Raw genomic sequence first — 23549 nt, 5'->3', positions numbered from 1 at the left:
ACAACCTAATTCTTATATAAGTTTTCTGGAAAAAAAAATTCCATACGAGATGCTTAAAGGTCTTCATTATCTTTAGTAGTTATAACATGATGCTCATCTGTCTTGATGATGAGTGTTAAAAATGATACTCAGGTATGTTTTTATAACATTAGATAGTAGCATGGATCCCAAGGCAGCCCCTAAAAGGCATTTTATGTGTGGGGTTTTAACCAAACACTTTATATTCACAGTAACATGAATTCCAACTGCAACATGGTTCAAGATCAAATTTTATCAAATAAAGAACCTCTTCTGATCATTGATCTGACTATTGTGTATCTGCCAATGTTTTTCTTTTTGTCCATGTCTGCCCGTTGTAACAGTTGCTTTACTACCAAGTATATGTTTAGAAATTAGATTTGATAGACTTTGGTGGGGGGAAGTGATAATTGAAGGTTTAATCATTGATGCTCTGTTTGGTTTGAGCTGGCAGTTGCAGGGCTTGAGAGTGGATGGTGTCACCGTGAACTGCTGAAGCAGTTGAAACAACTTCCATTTTCAGGTACTACTTTCATTCCCTCATTTTCTTAATCCTATTGTGCCCCCACCATGGTAATCAAGTTTGTTTCCTTTGTGGGCAAATTGAAATTTGAAATGATGATTAAAGAAACTTAATTATCAGTATCAATTAGTAATAACTAAACAACTTCGGTTGTGTGTGAAATCCTCCCTACTATTGCTTATTGCAAGACCTTGCCTAAAGTTCATTTGCATTGAACTATGTCAAGAACTAAATTATATTATGTTCTTATGCCTATTTTTAAGTCAACTTTTGACCTATGATGTTTTATTCTCTTTTTTTTCTCTATTTCATTAGTTGAAATTTCAGAAACAATTAGAGCTAACTGAACCATGTTACTGATGCAGCTATGCTTTCATTCCTAATATTGCAAATGAGTTTTGCTTCAATTGCATTTTGCGTTGGTCCAAGGTGGCTGCTGGGAAGCAACGTTCTCCACCTTCTTCTGTAAAATTAGCTATTGATTATATCTATTATGCGGACAGAATTTTTTTTTATCATATATGGAGTTGATGGTAGTTGCTTCCAGCGTCAATATGTAAATACATATGTTAAGGATAGGTTTGGCAAAACTTTTCTATCAATAGTGTTGTCAATTCAGAATTAGTATAAGCAAGATCAAGAAGCAATTTAAAATCACCCATGTTTTGGAACTGGTTAAACTTGGTCAAGTTAGTCAAGCATTTACTAATTCATGAGAATGACCACCTCAATCTCTAATCTTTGATTCTTCAATTACTTTTAAGTTTTAAGAGTTGCAAATAAATAGAATAAAAAAATCTGCAAAAAGTACTCTAACTTCTTTTTTTATATCTATGGAACTTACCTTTAGAACTTCAGTAGGTGTTCTATGTTTTTCCTCATACACCAATTCTGTAAAAACGACTTTGGGTTTTTTGTTGATTAATCTCCATTTATGTACTCAATGGTAAATTCTTTTACTTACATCAACCATGTAACTATAGGATGGTCCAGCAGTTGCACACTCCTTTACCAAAATGTCCAATCTTTAAGTGAAACACATAAATTTAAGCCCAACTTCATTTTCCCTTTATCTATTATTGTCAGATAAGAGTAAACATCAAATGTCTCATATCACTTTCCCAATATAGATGTATCAAGCAAAGTAGTCCAAGTATAAAATATATACAATGGACATGATCAATTGATCACAGTAGTTCAGACTACTCTTCGATTCCTTCACAATCCTTTATGATTTACCTTTCACAATCCTGATTTGTGCTACTATCACACCTTTGTTTTTAAGATTAATACGTGTTCTGAATTCTTTATTCGTGATTTCTTATATTTATGTTTTGTGTTATTGTCTTCATGTTCATGAAGAATGTGAAACTATTTTCTGTTGATTTGGATTAAGCTTAGTTTGATGTATCAAATACAATAGACCTATTTCCCGTGCAACGCGCGGGTAAAAAAACACTAGTAGTGTTTTATTTTATGTTTTTGGAGGGGAGAACATATATTATTATTGTCTCTATTTTCTAAGTGTAAAAGAAAAATATTATTGTCTCCAAACTAATATTTTTTAAATTGTCTTCGTAGGATAGCTCAAGTGGTAGGAGCTGGAGGACATATGAGTTGGGTAGGGGAGGTCCAGTGATCAAATTCTAGCGGACACAATTTATCTTTCCGATGTAAAAAAAAAATATTTTTGAAATTGTCTCCAAACTAATTAAGCCCAATATAATGTTGATTATTGGGCAGTCACGATGGTTTGCGACTTTTCTTAAGTTATTCTGTAGGCCTTTTTTCCAAGGGGTTGTCTAAATGACCCATGATAAAGTTTGGGTTAAATAACCCATCATCCAATCACATTAGAGATAAATGAGTTGGAAATAAATTAATAAATAAAATATAGAAATTCCACCTCACTTATCTCCAATGTGATTGGATGATGGGTTATTTAACCCAAACTTTATCATGGGTCATTTAGACATCCCTTTTTCCAAAGCAACTCCAAAGCAACTGCATACCAAAAAATATGAAATCGTGACCAAAGAGATTTTCCACTTTATGATTGAGTTCCGAAAAGATGTGTCTTTGTGCTCTGTTTGATGACCAAGATAGAGACTATATGATACGATAAGGCTTCACCTTTCACCGTTAGCTAAGGTTAGGAAACAGAGTGGTCTGGTTCGTGATTTTTAGGGCCCGTTTGGTGCGACGTATAATATAAGGTCTGATAGTATAAGCCCTGATAACTTTCTTATACTATCAAGCGTTTGACCATACTCTGTATAATTTACCATATCGTTTAAATTAATGCAATTTTATGTTTAATGAAGTATTGAAAAATGATATATAATAAAAATCAAATATGGAGGTGATTATAACGGTGGTGGCGGTGATGATGTAAGTGGTGGTAGGTTGGTGGTGGTGGTGGAAATGGTGGTAGGTTGGTGTTGGTGGCGGTGGTGGTGACAGTGGAGATAGGTTGGTGGTGGTGGTGGTAATAGAGTGTTGGCGATAGGGTGGCGGTTGTGTTGTCGGTGATGGTGTCGGTGGTGGTGGTGGCGGCAACACCGGTGGTGGTGGTGGCAGCGATGGTGGTTGTGGTGTTGGCGACGATAGGGTGGTGGTAAGGCGGTAGCGGCTTAGTAGGGTTGCGACGATGGTGGAGGGTGGAGGCAATGGTGGTGGTGGCGGCGATAGGGTGGTGGTTGTGGTGTCGGTGGTGGCAATAGAGTGGTGGCAGCAATTATGGTGGTGGTGGCGATAGGGTTGTGGTGGCGGCGATTATGGTGGTGGTGGCGGTAGGGCGGCGGCGGTGGGGGTGGCGGCAACACCAGTGGTGACGATAAGGCGGTGATCGGGTGGTGGCGGCAACACCGGTGGCGGTGGTGGTGCCAATAGTGGTGTAAGTTGGCAGCAATGGAGGGTGGTGGTGATGGTGACTTATACGTCACAATCTTATCATGCCTTATCCATCACTCACATGATGGATTAAATAATACGTCATTTTAACGTATAAGGGGACTTTGATGGATAAGCTTATACAATACAATGTAATCACCAAACAATGGATAAACTCATAATGTAATTGTATAAGCTTATACTATCATGCCTAATACGGCGTGCCAAACGAGCCCTTAGACTTATGTTAAGTGTTATTTGTGCCTCTTACTGTTGTTTCCCAGCTGGAGAGCCTAATGGCTATTCTAAATTGGGCTATGCTTTCTCCTTGACCATCCTTATCCTTTGCACTATTGCAGCAATGTAATCTCTCTTTCTTATAATCTCTAATGTTGTTTATTTCATGAAGCATGTGGTATACTCTCTAAGCATATATGGTGTTTGGTTATTTACTTATTTTCAGAGCTGGATGCATTGTCCTGTACATTAGCCAAGGGGGAGTTTGATGGAATGATGGAAGCACCTCAAGCACACTGGATAGTTAGGCGGAATTTACTGCTGAAAATCTCAGGAATGTGTCAAGTTATTTTGATTCAGCTAAGCGGATTGTGATTGGAGTTGGTTTGTCACCAGATGTTGAAAATGACATTGATAATATTAAAAAGAAAATCAGCACTGCTATTGATTATCTTTCCTAGAAGACTCAAGATAATTCAAAGATGTTAGACCAAGCCATAGATGCAAGGTAAGTTAGTGCGTATGAAATTTTGATTTGGTTGTTAATGTGGTTTGCTAACAAAGCATCACACACTCCCTTAATTAATGTTTTGCAGGAGGATTTTGATCAATATGCTGAGAAAGCCAAGACTTCCCGAGAGTACAACAAATGAAAGCAAACTTATTTTTTATGGTAGTTGGGGCTATAGCTGCAATTATACGAAGTATGTTAGAGGAGGCTCATCCATCATGGAAGCAGCTTTCTATAGGCCAGCGAGATTAGTTTTGTAATCACACTTCTTTCTTCTTTTCAATGTTCTAGCTGTAATTAGTTTGATGCTAAGATATTCTTAAATCTTCTCTAGCAACTCATTGTAGGCTTACATTATTTGTTACATGAGCCAAATCTGTAATTCCTAAATAGTGTTGTAATCTTCTGATCTCTAATATTAATTCCTATTTCCTCATGTGTTAGGCTTACATTACCACTTAAGTAGAAATTGGAATTTACATAGCATACCTTAGTTGCAGATGATGATTGAATAACTGCAATTTACTGATTGCTTTATCCATGAGAAATTGGTTGCAGATTTTGAACCAAACCGCAAGTTGACTCCAAATAAACCTCTTTAATTTATTTATGTAAGAACTTTTCCCACAGATGTAGGGACAGATATTTCCTACAGATTTTGCTATAAACGTTTCCTACAGATTTTGCTATTAACCTTTCCTACAGATTTTGCCACAAATATTTCCTATTGCTTTACCTATAAATTTTTTCTACAAATTTTGCTACGAACATTTCCTATGGAATTAGACAGAATAAATTACCTACGGAGATATTACCAATGGACAAAAATCTGTAGGAAAATCTGAAGAAAATGACTTTCCTGCAGATTTTTAGTAAAATTCTGTAGCAAAATCTTAAGGAAATAGCCAAAATTTTAGTAGTGCATCTTCCTTCAAGGTCCATATTTTTTTTTATAAGCAAATGTTAGTAAATCAATCCATCATCCGGGTTCGAACCCGAGACCCTTCACCCTTCAAGGTCCATGATGACTTTAAACTCCATGCCATCAAAATTAAATAAAAATTCAGGAAATATTATTGAATGATTGAATCCATTATTCAACTATATATACCAGCCAGCTAAGTTGATAACATGATTTGCATTTGTATATAATAAATTGAGTAAATTACACTCCACTACCTTGAGGTTTCCCTATATGACACTAAACTCCAAACTTACGCAAATATTACATTCCACCTCATCCACTATTTATTACATGCGAATTTTGTTACCATTTTATTTCACCAATATTTTCCATCGAATTTCTCTTCAAAATTGAGTAAAATTATTACAAAATAATATTTTTAATTAAATTCCAAATAAAATAGGGCAATTTTCTCCAATTTTTCTTGTTATTTATTTTTTGTAATCTTTCCTTTTTCTTTCTTTTAACATGGTCCTTTTAAATTTTTTATGCAAGTGTTTTAAGAATTAAAGTTTAGTTTGTTTTAGATTAGTTTTGTGAAGATTAAAAATTTTAAATTGCTATATGATTCTAGATCGATTTTATTGTGTTATTCTCCAAACATTTTGGTTGTGTTTCAATGAATTGAAATGACTAATTTTAATTTAAAGGTAGGATTCGTTCGAGTTGCCATCTCGATCAAATAAACTTCCGCAGATTTCACTCAAAGGCATCAACCATCTGAAGCGATTTCAAAATCTAAGCAATCAACCATGAGAATAGTATAGTGCAACGATTCATATTCTTTTTTTTTTTGGTACATGGGAAAAGGCACAACGATTCATATTAATCATTCAAACAAACACAATTGGAGAGTAACACAATAAAATTAATTTGAAATTTGGAATTATAGCAGTTCAGAATTTTGAGTCTTTACATTAGTAATCTAAAATAAACTAAACTTTAACTCTTAAAACACTTGCATAAAAAATTTATAAGAATCATATTAAAAGAATATAAGAAGAAGGTAAGACTTAAAAAAAGGAAAAATTGGCGGAATTGCACTAATCATCTGTGGGATTACTTGTAGATATAGTTTTGCAAAAAAATTACTTAAATTTGAAGAAACATTCGTAGGAAAATATTAGTGAAATAAATTGCTAACAAAATTTGCAGGTAATAAATAGTAGGTGGGGTGGAGTGTAATATTTGAGTAAATTTGGAGTTTAGTGTCATATAAGGAAACCTCAAGGTAGTGGAGTGTAATTTACTCTAATAAATTTCAAAGACTTCAGAAACCTAACTGCATTTCTTAAATGCAAAGTACATATAATAACTAAAACAAATCTTGAAGATCGAGGCCAAGTTGATTAAAAGATTGACTTTGTCCCTCTGCAGCTTGGTGCTTGCTTCCAATATATGTAACAATATTCTTATTCAACTTGACAGAAGATAAGTAGCAGATTTAGATGTGAACTAGAAAGCCATTCCTTTGATCTTCTTTTCTTCGTTCTCCCTGTGCTGCTGCATTCTCAGATATAATGGTCCCAAAAGAAGAGGCTCCCGCTCCCGCTATCGGAGTCGACCTCAGTACCACCTACTCATGTGTCGCTTTCACCGATTCCAAGCGCTTAATCGGAGATGCCGCCAAGAACCAGGTCACCAGGAACCCCACCAACACCGTCTTTGGTAGCTTATATGTTACCAGGAACCTTATTTAATGTTTATGTTTAAATGTCAACTTTTTCATAGATTTGTAGCTTTGTTTATGTTACTTCTTTAGATTATGATACTATCAAGTATCTCATAATCTGTTTGCAGTTTTTACTCGTGCACAAGTTGTTATTAAATGTTAGAAAATAATATAAAATCATTCATATAGTTTTTACTAAACAACTTAAGCTTTTGAGATAATTGGTTAATTATTTGACATGGTCAATAAGTCGAGATTATGCATTATCCACGCTTCAAGCCCAAAGAACTCTTACATGAAGGGCGTGTTAGAATATAATATAAAATCATTCATATGACCATTAACCAACCTTAAATATATGATTCTATTCAACTTCTGTTTAGCTTCACGATTTTGGTTGTTTTGTTCTCCTAAATCGCAGTGCCTAATAATACGTTGTTCGTCTGAATCTTTCTGTCTTTGATCTATGAATCTATTAATATTATGTAGTAGATGTGTACGTGTACGTGTTGGAGTAATCTGTTCACTTGATTTGGATGGAACATGATATGCTTATTGAGGTAGTTTGCTTATTGATTAATTGGATTGATTTGTGGTGGTAGATGTGAAGCGTTTGATTGGAAGGAGATTCTCGGATGCTTCCATCCAGAGTGATATCAAGCTATAGCCATTCAAGGTCATCCCTAGTGTCGGGGACAAGCCCATGATTGCTGTTAACTACAAAAATGAGGAGAAGCAGTTCTGGCCGGAGGAGATTTAATTTCCTCCATGGTCCTGTGGAAGATGTGTGGGATAGTTGAGACTTATCTTGGTTCCATCGTGAAGAATGTTGTTGTCACCGTCCCTGCATACTTCAATGACTCTCAGTGTCAGGCCACAAAGGACGCTGGCGCCATCGCGGGCCTTAATGTCATACGTATCATCAATGAACCAACCGCTGTTGCCATTGCCTATGGCCTTGACAAGAAAGCCATTGGTCATAATAAGAATGTGATGATTTTTGACCTTGGTGGTGGTACTTTTGATGCCTCTCTTCTAACCATTGAAGAAGGTTTTTTTCATGTTCAAGCCACTGCCGGAGACACCCATCTTGGAGGTGAAGACTTTGATAACAGGGTGGTTAACCATTTTATTGAGGAGTTCAAGAGGAAGTATAAGAACGACATTAGTGGAAACCCAAGGGCTTAGCTTTAAGAAGGTTGAGGAGCGAATGTGAGAAGGCAAAGAGGGCACTCTCATCCACTGCAAAGACCACCATTGAGATTGACTCATTGTATGAAGGTGTTGACTTCTACGTTGCAATCACTCGTGAGAAGTTTGAAGAGCTCAACATGGACCTCTTCACGAAGTGCATGGAGATTGTTGAGCAATGTTTGAGGGACCTTGAGATGGACAAGAGTCTTTATAAGAGCTGATGCAGACAAGATGAATGTTCATGATGTTGTTCTTGTTGGTGGGTCTACCAGGATCCCCAAAGTGCAGTCATTGTTGCAGGAGTTCTTCAATGGGAAGGAGCTTTGCAAGAACATCAACCCTGACGAGGTTATTGCTTATGGAGTTGCTATCCAGGCTGCTATCGTAAGTCAATGTAAATATGAGAAGCTTCGGGATCTTTTATTGATGGATGTCACTCCTATTTCACTTGGTTTGGAAACATTTGGAGGTGTCATGACTGTACTCCTTCCAAAGAACTCTGAAATTCCAACCAAGAAGGAGGAGGTTTTCTCAACCTCCTCAGAAAACCAGCCTAGTGTGTCGATCCAGGTGTACGAGGGTGAGAAACCCAAGAGCAAGGACAACAACTTGTTGGGTGAATTCCAACTTTTTTGGCATTCCTCTTGCACCAAGGGGTGTTCCTCAGATCACTGTTTCCTTCGACATTGATGCAAATGGTATCTTGGATGTCTCTGCCGAGGACAAGTCTACAGGGAAGAAGAACAAGATCACTATCACCAGTGACAAGGGAAGACTCTCGAAGGAGGAGATTAAGAAGATGGCACAAGAGACAGAGAAGTACAATTCTACAGAAGATATTCCAAATACACACTTGGAGGCACGAGAAGAGCAAGATACTTCCCATACAGTAGAAACCCCAAGTTTACAGTCCTTCCCTTCCAGAATCTCTGGGTATTACTTCAACTCTACAAAAGAGGCTTCAAAGAAACTTATAGACGCACTAAAAGATAATAATCTCTCTGTTATTGGATTGCATGGAAAGAAGGGATCTGGTAAATCAGCATTGCTGAAAGCTGAGATAGATGAGTATGAAAAGATTTTTCATAAAGTTATATTTCTTCCCGTGTCTGAGAATCAAGAAACCAAGAGCATTCAAGAAGAATTTCCTAAGATGTTGAACGTGTTTGAAAAACATGACACCGATGCTGTAAGAATAATGAAAATAATTTTTTCCTTAGAAAGGAAGGACAAATCCACTCTGGTCATCTTGGATAATTTTCCCACAAAGTGTCGACCGCAAGAATTAGGCATTCCTTATAATAGCAAACAGCGCAAGGTTCTTTTAACCACACGTGACGAGGCAGATTGCGTCTTCATGTGATGTGATCATTCAATTTATTTGGATCCCTTATCTAATGATGAAGCTTTGGCCCTGCTACAAAAACTTTCAAGTGTTAACTCTCAATCTGGTCTATTTGAAATGGCACGACAAGTTGCTTCTAAATGCAATGGCTTACCTGGATTGATCGAAAAGGTGGCATCTTCCTTGAAAAATAAGTCCATTGGGAAGTGGCAAGAATCATTAGTTAGCTGAAGCCAGTCAACCGCCCGTTACCAAATTCTTATTAGTTTTAGAGGAAATGATACTCGGGAGATTTTCACAAAACATCTCTATGATGCTTTATGTAAGGAGGGATTCCAGGCCTTCAAAGATGATAAATCATTGGAGGATGGAGCCCCAATTAAGGAACTTCTTGAAGCCATTGAAGAATCAAGGTTTGCAATTGTTGTTTTGTCTGAAAACTTTGCTGACTCTAAATGGTGCGTTAAGGAACTTTTAAGATTCTTGACTGTCGGAAGAGGAAGAAACAATTGGTTTTGCCAATTTTTTATGAAGGGGAACCAACAGACATATGACATCTAAAAGGGAGGTATGGTGAAGCTATGACCCAACATATAAAGGAGTTAGGAAAAGATTCTAAGACGGTACAGGAATGGATAGAGTCATAGAGGCTTTGCGTGAGATTTCCAACTTGAAAGGAGAGCATCTAGAATGGAGCGGAGTTGTGCAAGTTGTGCTTGAGGGAGGTTGAAACAGCTTCTCACCTTTTGCTGTCTTGTCCTAGTTCAATGCGTTTATGGCTGGACTGCTATTGTTGGATAGGTTGCCAAACTGCACTGCCAAGGAATTTGAGAGATCGTTTTTGCAACATCAGCTGGGAATGATTTCAATTTGGTGCGTCACGGTTTGGACTGTTTGGTTGATTAGGAACATGATTGTGTTCAGGAATGAGCAAGTTTGCTGGGAGAAGGCTTTGGAATTGGTAAAGTGGCGTTCATGGCAATGGAACAAGGAAAACATGAAAGGGTTATGTTATTCTCTATTTGAATGACACTCCAATCCTCTTTTGTGTGTTGTTTCTTCTTAGTTGCTGCAATAAAAGTTGGTGCTGTATCTTCTTTTAGTGGGTGCTGCAACTTGTTTATGATGATCTCTCCGTGGGTATTGTTGCTGGGTTGTGCGATGGGCCATGATGCGTGTTTTGTTGGAATTGCAAGGAGGGTGGACTTAAAATTACTGCTACCAATTTCGCAGCACTTGTGCTTTTATGCTATGTATTGATGGAGAGGTGAAAATGAGTGGATGGAATATAAGAGGAAAGAATATAAGAGGAAAGAATATAAGTGGAAAATGAGGTGATTTTTGAGTTGTTTGGATTAGGAGAAAATGAAAGGAAAGATGATGGAAAAGTAATAAAAGAGAAATAAAGGTGATTAAGTATTTACTAGTTCACCCTTACACATTATTTGTTTTTTTTTTATGAATGTTACGTAAATTAAAAAAGCAATCAAATTTTTGTATTATTACATTTTATTTGATGTTATGCTTTACGAAAAGGATGAACCGCAAGTTAAAAAAAGTTATAAAAAGAGAAAGGATATGTGAAGACCGAAGAGAACATGCACACTGGCAGCAAGTTCACTTTTGCAAAATACTTTGACAAAACAAAGGGTACTAATGTCATTATGCTGTTAATTGCTTCTCCCAAGTCATTAGAAATCTGACATGCTACTATTCATCCTCCCTTTTCCTTCCCCCTCTATTTTCATGCCTCTTCCAAACATGTCAAGATTCCATTTTCCATTCATTTTCCTACCCACCAACTTCCTTCCTTGCAAATTACATAGAAACAAATTATTGGGTGTGTTTGATTGTGTTTTCAATTTTTTTGTTTTCAAAACTGTTTTCTAAAATAGTTTCTAAGAACTACTTTTCAAAACAATAAAAGAAAAAAATCTGTTTGGTAATATGATTCTAAAAACAGTTTTAGAAATTAAAAAACAAAAAAAATTGTTTGATAAATTTCTTCCAAAAACATGTTTTAGAAATAAAAGACATAGAAAACTTGTTTGATTGTGTGCTAAATTTCTTCTGCATCTGAAGATCCATGCCCAACCATTAAATGGAATGACAATTTTAGTCCTAACCTTTGAGTACTTGTATGCGAGATCAAAAGCATAGCTACCTACCTTCAAACTTCAACCCATTTAAGCATCAAGAAAAGGCACCCATATCCATGTATTCATAGTCAATTGAGTTCAGATCTACTCTAACTTATGAGTTTGTGGGAGACGTGTGATACCAACATCAAAAGCAGCGGCTCAAATTCCACCACGCTTTTTAGAATTGGAGGGTTCAGGTCCACGAGTTATTTGCTGGATGACTAATCGGAATTAAAAATTGGCACCTTAACCTTTCTCCTTTTCCCTTGTCCAATGGAACTGAACAAATTATAAAAATACTACAAATTAACTTAGATCAAAATTAGCCCATATGACATTGTGAACTGTAACCGGAATGGGATGATGAAATATGCAGGCTTTGTATTTCAGATCTGAAACTTGGAGGGGAAGGGTGTGATGTGTTGAAATCATTGACGGAAATTATGGTGGGTGAAGGGGACTTTTGGTTCGGTGGAGAAGCTTCACGTTCCATAGAAAGAGGGAGAAAAATCAAAGAAGTAAAGCAGAGGAGATGAAAAGAAGGAAGAAGCGTTCATTTGAGACTCTTATATTTCTAATTGCTAATAATTACATTTGTGCCATTAATGAAAGAACACAAAACAAGTTGTTCTCCCTGTTTTCTCCCTTCCAAAACAGAAATTAGAAAATAAAAAAACAAAAACAACGAGCCTGTTTGATTGTGTTTTCAATTTTTTTGTTTTCAAAATAGTTTTTGAAAATAGTTTTTATGAACTACTTTTCAAAACAATAAAATAAAAAAATCTGTTTGGTAATATAATTTTGAAAATAGTTTTAGGAATTAAAAAACAAAAAAACTTGTTTGATAAATTTCTTCCAAAAACATGTTTTAGAAACAAAAAAAATAGAAAACTGTTTGATTGTGTGCTAAATTTCTTCTGGATCTGATCCATGCCCAACCATTAAATGACCTTGCAGTACTTGTATGCGAGATAAGAAGCATAGCTACCTACCTTCAAACTTCAACCCATTTATATGAATTTAAGCATCAAGAAAAGGCACCCATCCATGTGTTCATAGTCAATTGAGTTCAGATCTACTCTAACTTATGAGTTTGTGGGAGACGTGTGATACCAACATCAAAAGCAGTGACTCTAATTTCACCATGCTTTTTAGAATTTGAGGGTTTAGGCCCCTTATCCTTTCTCCTTTTCCCTTGTCCAATGGAACTGAACAAATTAAAAAAAATACTACAAATTAACTTAGATCAAAATTAGGCCAAATGACATTGTGAACTGTAACCGGAATGGGATGATGATATATGCGGGCTTTGTATTTCAGATCTGAAACTTGGAGGGGAAGGGTCTGATGTGTTGAAAGCAAAGACGGAAATTATGGTGGGTGAAGTAGACTTTTGGTTCTGTGGAGAAGCTTCATGTTCCATAGAAACAGGGAGAAAAATCAAAGAAGCAAAGCAGAGGAGATGAGAAGAAGGAAGAAGCGTTGAAACCCTTATTTTTCTAATTGCTAATAATTACATTTGTGCCATTAATGAAAAAACACAAAAGAGGTTGTTCTCCGTGTTTTCTCCCTTCCAAAACAGAAATTAGAAAATAAAAAAACAAAAACAACTTTTTTCTGTTTTGGTTTTTTTGTTTTTAAAACAAAAAAATAGAAAACAGTTTTTAAATTAATTTTCAAAAAACAGTTTTATCAAACAGATTTTTTTGTTTTTTTATTTTATAAAACAGAAAACTTTTTTTAAAAACAGAAATCAAACCGGCCCAACTTTTTTCTGTTTTGGTTTTCTTGTTTTTAAAACAGAAAAATAGAAAACAGTTTTTAAATTAATTTTAGAAAAACAGTTTTATCAAACAGTTTTTTTTGTTTTGTTCTTAGTTTTTTCCCATGTATTGGGTTGAAGTACTCATTGTACTTCTTGATCAATGCAAATTTGGTTTATCTAAAAAAATGAAGGGTATGCACTAAACTTTCATTTTGTTTTAGTTAAATTCCATATTCTAATTTTTTTTATAGTTATCCTTAAATTTAAAAAATTTAAAGTTTGTATGTCTCACTTAGAAAATATGTAATTTGAAAAAAAAAATTGTCCGATGAAATTATCAGAAAGGGGCCAGAATTTGAAATATATTCTTATAGTATTGAAATTTAAAATCTTTTATCTAATGTTGATAAATTATCGAACAAAATAGAAGATATATTTAAAATTCTTTGATTTAATTCCTAAACTGTGTATTTTTATTTTACAGGACCCGATTTACTGGAACAATCATGAGATTTGTCATTCAAGATCAATGTATCAAAAAAAAAAATAATTAAGATTAGCCCATAATAACAGACACCGCTTGCATATACAAACCATGTATATGAACTAGGCGAAAGACCTCTTAATGCATGTGCAGCACAAGACAAGTATTGTTGCAAAGGTCATAAATGGATTTTGGTTGTAATCAACACATTTTTTTAATATTATTTACTCATAAATATTACATTTATTGGAAAAGACTAGTTTTTTAAAGTGAGTTATTTTTTTAGAAAGTTGAAATATATTCAATATAAGATGAGGAAATATGCAGGATACACAACCCTCCTCAAAGGGATCAAAAAACGGTCTAGCCAACGAATAAACAACCTCAATACCTAAAAGAAAGCTACCTAGAGAATCAGCAAAACCCCAACACAAAACCCCTGAGAATAACCAAAAGAGCCCCAGAAAAAATAGCTCAGAACAACCAAAGTAAACTAGATAAGGACCAATAAAAAACCAAAAAGGGCCAACACCTGAAAGCTCCGCTAAGGATCTCCATAGAGTCTTGGATGATTAGCAATGAGATGGTCAGCTAAGTTTTGGATGGCTTCCTCTTCAGACCCAACGGGGACAACTCCTACTTGTTTGGCAATTAAAAAGATCCCCTGAGCTCTCGTCAAAGCACGATCAGACCCGCAGGCTTCAGGAAGAATAAGAGAAGGACCCCTCTCCGGTGAGACCTCAACCCTTGGAATCTCGGCGACCTCTTCAAACAACTCTCCTACCCTCGGAATCTCGGCGACCTCTACAGCCACCACTTACTTACCAGAGGCACCTCCTTTCCTTGGTCGGCCCCTCCTCCGACGCACAGTCAAGGTAACAACTTATTTGTTTCCACATGTAAACAAAAAATAGTTAACAACTTAATTTAGGTCATAGATCAATATAGAATTCCTTGATGCACCATGTGATGCCTGCAATATGTCATTTCTCCATGTTGGATAAAATAAATGTTGAGGCAAGGGAACATATAATTTATCACATAAATTTTAGCTTTGTAATTAATAGCCATGTTACATACTCAGAAGTAACACACTCAATCTTGTTGAAGTTTGTTTAATTTTCTCTCAACTCTCATTCATGGTGTCTTTCATATGATGACACTCTTTCTGGTGCAGTTGTTGCACCTTAGGTGGCCAGGCAATTCCTGACACACCTCTTGCTCCTTATGGAGCTTCTCTTTAGTACCTCCCACTGGCACACCTTCATCTCCTTCTACCCTTCATTACTAAAAAAGTTGTTATTTCCTACAAAAAAGTTCTGGAGACTTTTGCAAAAAAAAAATCCACAGGAAATCATTTTCCTTCGGATTCTTGTCCATTAAAAATACCTTTGGGTAAACTATTTCATAGGCAAATCATTAGGGAAAAAATGATAGGTAAATTCATGGGAAAAATTTATAACAAAATCTGCAGGAAATTTTTAAATGAAAATCAGCTATTGAATTATAAATTATAAATTAAGGTAATTCTGCAATAAATATTTGGATTTACCTAGAGTGCACAACTCTTCTGTTGTGTAAAGTTACACAAGGAGGGTTCTCCGTTTTTTTTTCTTATGAAAAATATAAATTTCAAATAGTATTTTTAAAAAATTAAATTTCAATCTACATTCATCAAGCCTCTTCATCTTCATCTTCTTCTTCAACATGGTGCCACCATTCATCAAACCTCATCTTCATCATCATCTTAGTTCATGGTGTGCATGTCTCTCTTCTAAGGTCGCAACTTCTTGGCCAAGATTACCACCGTACTTCTCATCACAAAAAATAAACCTCTGAGTTACATGTCAAATCTATGTTGGTTTGGCTTCCATCTCCTTCCTCCAACATCAAAGTTTTGATTTTTCCGAGATCCACATCCTTCGGTTTCCTTCACCATTAAGATGGCAATTGTAAACAGACAGAAGGACGCAGTTTATGGTGAAGGGTGGATTAATTAACATAGAATACTCTTAAATCATGTGAAACATATTAAAATTTTATTTCCTCTAATATAATAATTAAAAATAAGTGGGAGTGAAAAGTCAAGGGATCAATTCCTGATAGATGTAATTTATCTTTCTGATGTACTAAATTTTTTTTGTCCTTGTAATATATTTCATTTTGTTTTTCATCATTCTAATTTTTTTCTATGTTTTTTCCTCCAAAATTATGAGTTACGCTTTTAGTCATTGACGTTAAATTTCACATCCTACTTTGACGAAAGTCCACTTGAACCTGACATATGAGACACTTAAATAAGATTTTGATCCCTGGAATATTTCCCATATTTTTTAGTCCTTGCAATTATTTCCGTGTTGTCCATCCCTCCAAAATTACAAGTTTCATCTGTAGTCATTGACGTTAAATTTTCTATGCAACTTTGATAGAAGTCTACATGAACCTGACATGTGGTATTTTTTTATTACATTCATGAACCCACCACCACCCACTCTCTCCATCACCCCCACACAATTCTCTTTCTCCCCCACCCTCACCTCCCTTTCTACCTTCCCTCCACCTGCTCCCACCCTGACCCGAATGGCTACACATCTTCGCTAGCATCCCCCACCATCTCCTCTCGATCCTTTCCCTAATGCTCTCCCCTTACCCTTACCCTTACTTTATTTTCTTCCTATCTTCTTCCCCCACCTTCCCAGCTCTCTCTTCCCCCACTCTCTCCCTCCCCTTACCCACCGCTCCCCTTCTCACCCTCATTTTATTCCACGTAAATAGGTCACTTTACACTTCCCCTTCTCTACCACCTTTCTCCTCCTTCGCTACCGCCCTCACGACAACGACAATGAAAGACGTTCTACCATCACATGAGAAACCACTGGTCACCCCTCTTTGTCTTGACCATATGTCATCCATCACTACTTTCCAACCACCATGTGAGCCACCAACCTCAATAAATTAACCTCCACCTTCAACCTATCAATTAATGAAATGGAAGACAATTCAACTTCAGATCTCCACACCCATTGAAAACCCTTTAATTTATCGATCTAGCTCCTGATGTCTTTGTTAGAACCCTACGAGATCATTGGAGTAGGGGAGCTCCACTACAAGAAAACACTGATTTACCAAAAGCCGTAAAACCCCCGCAAAATCTCGCTATTACCAAAGGTTAGGCTGTTAAAAAAACCAAAAGGTGTGTTACCGACGACCTGGGTCATTCATAATTGGGCTGCAATATTTTTTTGCGGGATTAGTTATCACCAAATTACTAACTTCAAAAGCATTGATAATTAAAAAATTTGAAATTGCCGCCTAATGATAACTTGGCGACCTTTTAAAAAATTTAAAAATTAGTTACCAGACATCGGTAATTTCAAAATTTGAAATTATTTCCTACTACAGACTTGAAAAAAAATCAAAAATTAGTTATCAAGGCTTTACCGTTCACTTTGGTCGTCGGTAACCTAAAATTCTCATGAAAAAAGTCGTATGTAGGCTACCGACACTTAAAACCCTATGGTACCCTGTAAATAAGAATTTCCAAACCATCTTACTCACACTTCATCCTCCTCATCCTCATCCTCCTCACCCTCCTCACTTTTGTAGAACTTATGAATAATGATAGTTTTAGAATCCGCAAAATGCTTCTTTTATTGGAGATAAGAATGTCACTTCGACATTTTATTCACAATAAAATGAACTTTTTTGTACAGACCAAATCAATTCCTGACAAAAGAAGTCATAGGTAAGTTATCGATGAAAAAAGCTTTCGGCATTTATAGATAGTTATCGACGAGTGAAATACTCACAGCTCTGTGGCTATCAGTAATTAAGCATTACCGACATTTTTTTTGGCTTACCAAAAGGTCGTCGATAATAAGATTCTTGTAGCACTCCCTCTCCTTCTACCGTCTTTCTCCCTTCTCTCTCTCTCTCTCTCTCTCCCGAAGGTGTTGTTGTTCAACGCCACAACAGAGGAGATGCAAAACTGTTAGTCAAAAGGTTCTTGCTAAGGGTGAGGGGAGAATAACGGGGTGGGTGGCTTTGGGGAGATAAGATGGGGGTTGAGAAGGAGGAGAAATGGGTGGGGAAGAAGGAGAAGGTGGTATTAGAATTTAGGAGGCTTAAATCAACCCAAAAGCTAGCTGAAGAGTTAGGGTTGTTCTACCATTTTTAAAGGCTATGTATGTCATATCTCTAACCAATGTGGGAATTCTAACACACCTCTTCACGCCCAGGGCTGGACATCTAGAGTGTGGAGTTCGCAAGACTGGACATCTGCAGGATGGCTCAAATATGAGAGGTCTCCACCAACAAATGAATCTATGATATACTTTGATATAATATTAGAATTTGGGAGACCTATTTCAACCCAAAAGTTATCTCAAGAGTTCAAGGTTGGTCTACCTTTTATGAAGACTATCTGTGTCATATCTTTAACCAATGTAGGAGTTCTAACAAGTGGGGGAACACAGAGAGCCAAGGATGGGTTGCAGTCGAGGAAGGAGAAAGGTTGAGCAGGGAAGGGGGAGGAGGTGGTTGAGGATGACGACAAAGATGATGAGCCATGCAAGAAGGGGTGGGGGAAGTGGAGAGAAAGAGAGAGGTGAGGTTGGGGAGAGGAGAGAGAGTGTGTGTGGTGGGTCTATGTTTTATGTGTAATTCAAATGTAATAAAAAAATGCAACATGTCAGGTACATATGGACTTCTATCAAAGTTGGATGAGAAGTTTAACGTCAAGTACTGAAAACGAAGCTGGTAATTTTGGAGAACAAAAAACATAATTTTTTTGCAAGGATTAAAAGTGAAAATAAGGTATATTTCCGGAGAAAAAAAAACTTATTTAATCCTTAAATAAATTATTTAGAATTTGATCAGGAAAAACTCATATGAACCAAAAATATTATTAATAAATTTATTATAAAATAATTAATAAACACTTAAACAACGCAAACCACTATCAGATACCCTTGTGAATTTTTTTTCTAGATCTATAACCGTGCGACCCGACTGATGTAAACCGCTACCCAACGAAACCGAACCCGATAAATCCAATGCTGCTTGGCGGACAGCGGCAAGCTGGTGGTTTGGTGTAATTTCACCCGACCAAAAACGGTGTTTGGGGCCAAACCGCTCGTAGCTCCGGTGGACAGCCCTAATGGAAACATTGAGACACAATGAGCGCATTATCTGTGATCAATCAATCAGGGACAAAAGCACTTTGTGCATCACAAATTATTAACTTCAACCTATTAGCCATAGTTTTTGTTAAACGACATTCCACAGGCTAATAGGACGAAAATAGGATGCATCATGCATACTGAGTTTTTTTTTTTTTTTTTACTTTCGGTATAAGAAGCAACATAGTCCGATTAATATTACTTATGTACACCCTGCTATGAAGGATCTGCAAGAAAAAAATGTGCAACATCTTCCCCTATAATATGCAAGATTTTTTGATAAAATAAAGCAGACAAGCCATCCCTTCTTGGCGCCTTCGTTGGATGCATCTGAAATAGAGCATCCTTTACATGCTCTTTTGTAAAAGGCTCTGATATAATCTGAAGATGTTAAGATGAGATTTTGTTGGCCACCAAGGAAGTAACAACAGACTCGTTGTAAAAAAAAAAGTAACAACAGACTCAACAACAACAACTTGTCCTGAAAAGGAAAAAAAGACATAAATATCTAGACAGAACAGTCGCAATCTCTTTATCTTCCTCCCACTCTACCGTTATCATCACGATCTCTAATTTCCTCCTACTCAAACAAAACATCGGGTTGTTGTTGCTCCGTCTCAGCCATGGTCTGAACCACTTGTTCAGTTTGATCACTTTGTGGTTGGGCCTGCCATTCCACTTTTAAATCTGATATTTTTTTTAGGAATATCTCTAAAAAAAAATTGGGTCTTTGTTAAAAAAATATATAATAATATATGACATCACATTATGAAGGAATTATTTCATAGGATGCATCCTCTTCCTTCAATTATTAAGTGGAAGTATTCTTTAGACCTTCTTAAGCAAGATCCATGCTGACTTAAAACTCCAACTCATCTAAATTAAAAAAAAATTAAAAAAAATAATCGAAGTCATAATTAATTAAACAAGAAAGATTTGTAGATCACGGTTTTAGGACGGAATCTTAACACCTGCAATTGCAGAGCTTTATAATTTGTGGTGGGTTCAGCTCGCCACAAGTTGCAGACTTCGGGTGTGTTTACACCAAAATTGTGGCCCACCAATCAGCGCGTTGTTAAGCTAATTGAGTTGATAACACGGTTTACATTTGTATCTACTAACTTAAGTTTCAAAATCGAATTTCACTGTTCATGGCCATCTTTTTTTTTTGTTATCAAGTTAAAGTTTGTTGGGCCTATTGGGTTGTTTCTACTGAGACTTTTTCTCCCTATGTTACACGTCTCCTGTACTGTAGCTGTAACCTATTTCATCAGTCCTCTCTGCTTTTCTCTGCATGTCCTCTTCCTATCATCTGAAGCTACGTTGTACTCATCGTGTTCATGGAGCATCCACGCCCTTCATCTTCCTTTATCTGCCATTTCCCCCTATCATCTGCCTATGCTACACTATTAAGGTAATTCCGACCTGCAATTTCCAGCTATTCGGCTTCTCTTATAGGTTCCCAATCTATACCCTATACTCTGTAATATATCACTCCCTTTTGTTGTCAGCTCCCCGTGAGCACCATTCCATCTTCTAACTTAAATTTCAAGGTTTGTTACTGTTCAAAAGTGCCATTATTTTTTTGTTACCAAGGAGGGTCGCTAGCAGCTCTCTCTCCAACCTTGCATCTTCCCGTGATTACCATCCTCATTCGTCACCCTACTTCACCGAGACTCCGCTGTACCTATTTCGACGTCCCACCGGCCAGCTGTTGTCGTGCTGTTGCATCGAAGGCCGATCCCTAAGGAGGTGATCTACTGCCTATCCTCCGGCAGTTTTTCCTACAATCAATGGTACTTTCCACCTTCAATCATCTTCTTCTAGATTTCTTTGCTGCTTTACAGTCTGTTTGGTCCTTCTCTACCCCATATGCTATCATCTATTAGCTATAATCCATTTTCGTAGTCATTTACAGTTGTAATTTGGCTGGCCACAGCTTGCAGTTCCTGTCTATAAATATAACTGCTCATACTTTGATCAGTTCATACTTTCATCAGTTCATTTTTGTTGATTTGTGTCTATTGTCTCTAATTTGTGTATTGTGTGTATTTCAGTCTACTGTCCTGTTCTGAATGGGAGATATGAGTTCTCGTGTCAGTGCTTTTGGTTTCTTTTTTCTCGGACGTTTTAGGATACACAGATTCAGGAGTGTTAGCTCATTCATGGAAGGTGGATCATTTTCCACACTGAGGTAAGCCATTCTCCTTGCTGTAGATCACTCTACAGTTTTTCAAAGTTTTTTAAATTCTTCTTCAACTGCTTGCTTAACATTTGACTTTTGCTGATGGTGTTTCTTGGCAGTTGGAATTTTTTTTTATGAATGGATATGTATTAAGTAGTTTCATCATTCTGGTATGTTTTTGCCTCTTTAAATTTCATTTTGGATAGGAAGTTATATCATTATTCTTATATCTAATTTACTTTTCCTTATCATCATTGGCAGACCATACAAGTCAATGAAATTTAGACTATTAGTTTGATGAGTTAGTGATTTTTTCTTCCCATAGTTTCTTTGATGGGCTTTCCCTTCTTCAATAATTGATTCTTGATGCAGACCTTATACTTTTGTCATCCTCTTTATCTAAGATTTCAAGAGGAGATTTTGGTTATACTTTTGCCATACACTTTAGGCTAAGATTGCAGGTTACAAAACTGGAAAAAAATTGTGAGCGTAAAAGCCAAGAGAAGAATAAATTGTGTGTTGTGTTTAGTAGAGTTGGCGGGCTATCTTGGTCGATGAAATTTTTTCAGCTACATGATTCTCTACATAGGAATATGAAATTCTATTGAGTGAGGCGATTTTGGTTGATGCTTTGATTGAGATTTGAGCCTTTGTTTTATAAGAGATTTTGATCGATGACTTAACTGAGCCCATGTCCGGTGAAATGCGGTACTTCTCTTTTTCCTAATCTAGCTGCAGCCACCTAACATTAAGCAGTTTCAATCTTCTGGGATATCATAAGGTAATTTATTGTGTCATAGTGATTCTGCATAGACTATTTACTAAGAAAAGTGGAAATTGTAGACTCTGTAAATTAATTTCATTTGTTATGCTCTTGACTAAGAGCAGCAAACTGTAATTTAAAAGGCAAAGCAGCATGACTTCTTTCATGTCTGTTTGTTATTGATGTTCTTCAATCATTTAGGTTTTTCTTGATTTTGCTTTCATCTTTTAATTATTCCTCTGTTGGTACAAGGTTTTTTTTGGATAGCCTCTGTTGGGTGATTGTCTCTCCTTAGCCTGTACGATTTTGCTCTAATGACAATATGACATGGGAAATTGTAAGACTAAAATTTAAGATTAAACTTTATTGCTTTGGTATAAACAATTGATGGTATTTAGTACTATATCTTTAGACATTTATATAAGGACCCCTCCAGGATTCACTTATTGCTGCCTAATTTTTTACCCTTTGATTTTAATTTTTAAATACTCTCATAACACATTTAAGGATAACTTCAATAGGTTGGTGAAGATAAAGACCAGAGTAAATCCTGAAATTTTTTTCAGGCATGAGCAGGGCATCCCACTGCTTTCAATTAAAGACAATTCCAACCACTTTTTTAATGAGACGCCAACAGGTTTCACAATTGCACATCACTTGTACGGCCAATGTCCCTGTGCAGTTTATGAGCCAGCTCAGCAGACTAAAAATTGAAGAAATGCTATTTACATTAACTTTTTCAGCATAGTTTGCATGAAAATATAAGTTTATGTGGGATTTTAAAATAGGCCTGGGTATTACTAATTTACTATGATGTCGTTACATTTAGCATTTATGTATAATTTGGATGGAGTTAAATGAGTAATTTTTTTGTACTTTTAAAAAAGGAATGTTCAGTAGCAAAAGAAAACAACCTCAAGCCCTAGGGGCCAAGTTTGAAGACTAAATTGAATCTGGAGCATTGGTTGGCTCATTTATCAGACTTTCATTTAACTGTTGTTCCCAGTTTCGTTTAAAAATTCTGCAGCCATATTTGGTTGAACTATGGATGTTTTTAATTGAATGCAAACATCATTGTTCAATGCTTCTAGCGATCATCCTCAGTTTTCTATATGCGAGTGTTTTATTAACCAAATTTATTACTGAGTCTTACTTTGGTCTATTTGTATTTTAGGATCTGCTGAATCATTTTTCTGTTGAGAATGGCATCCATGAACTTGGACTAGGTTGAGACACTTTTCATTTAAATGCTTTCCTATTTGGAGTGAGGACAAAGTTTGAACAGCAGCTTCTCTTGGAGAAGATCTTCAAGAATATGATATAGCGCCCGCAAAGTTGATGACTCACGTAGCAATTGGAAAGGTTCAAGGCACTGGCATGCCAAAGCTGCTTAAGGAAAATAATAAGGAAAAATAATAGACTTATCAGCCTTTATTTAAGTTTGATTTCCATCTTTGTTGAGAAAATTTGAAGCCAAATTGTAATTGATCTTATGGATGTTTGATACTTAATTGTCCTATGGAATTAAATATTTTCAATTGAATATAAATTTCTTTCTGGAACTCTCGATCATTATGTGTTTTATAATGATAATTGGCATCTCAATTATGCAGAGTGTAAGGTGATGTCTGTTTAATGGAATGTCAAATATACCTGATTCAATGCTACATATGCT

General features: G+C 36.2%; 1 pseudogene; it reads left to right on the top strand.

Annotated features, from left to right (window-relative positions):
* Positions 1–6476: 6476 nt before the first annotated feature.
* Positions 6477–10949, top strand: LOC130728887 (heat shock cognate 70 kDa protein 2-like; annotated as a pseudogene).
* The last annotated feature ends 12600 nt before the right edge of the window (positions 10950–23549 follow it).

This window comes from Lotus japonicus, chromosome 1 (assembly GCF_012489685.1).
Source record: "Lotus japonicus ecotype B-129 chromosome 1, LjGifu_v1.2".
Lineage (NCBI taxonomy): Eukaryota > Viridiplantae > Streptophyta > Magnoliopsida > Fabales > Fabaceae > Lotus > Lotus japonicus.
Note: the sequence above shows the minus strand (reverse complement) of the source record. Positions and strands in the feature narration are given on the sequence as shown.